The sequence below is a fragment of the Apaloderma vittatum genome, unplaced genomic scaffold (assembly GCF_000703405.1).
Source record: "Apaloderma vittatum isolate BGI_N311 unplaced genomic scaffold, ASM70340v1 scaffold14802, whole genome shotgun sequence".
NCBI classification, from domain to species: domain Eukaryota; kingdom Metazoa; phylum Chordata; class Aves; order Trogoniformes; family Trogonidae; genus Apaloderma; species Apaloderma vittatum.
In genome coordinates this window covers 1-201 of record NW_009701996.1, presented here as the reverse complement: position 1 = coordinate 201, position 201 = coordinate 1, and positions in this window count along the sequence as shown.

Sequence of the window (201 nt, the reverse complement as noted above, 5' to 3'; positions counted from 1 at the left end):
GGGCTGGCGGGCGAGAAAGTTTCGGAGCGCTGCACCCCGGCCGGGAAGGCGGAATCACGGATTGCGGCCGCGACCCTGGTGTATTTATACACGTGTATATGCACGTATATATACCTACATATATAAACGCGTATGAATATCGACATACCTATCAACACTTGAGGCAGAAGATCACTAAACCCGGGAAGAGATCTAAACGCA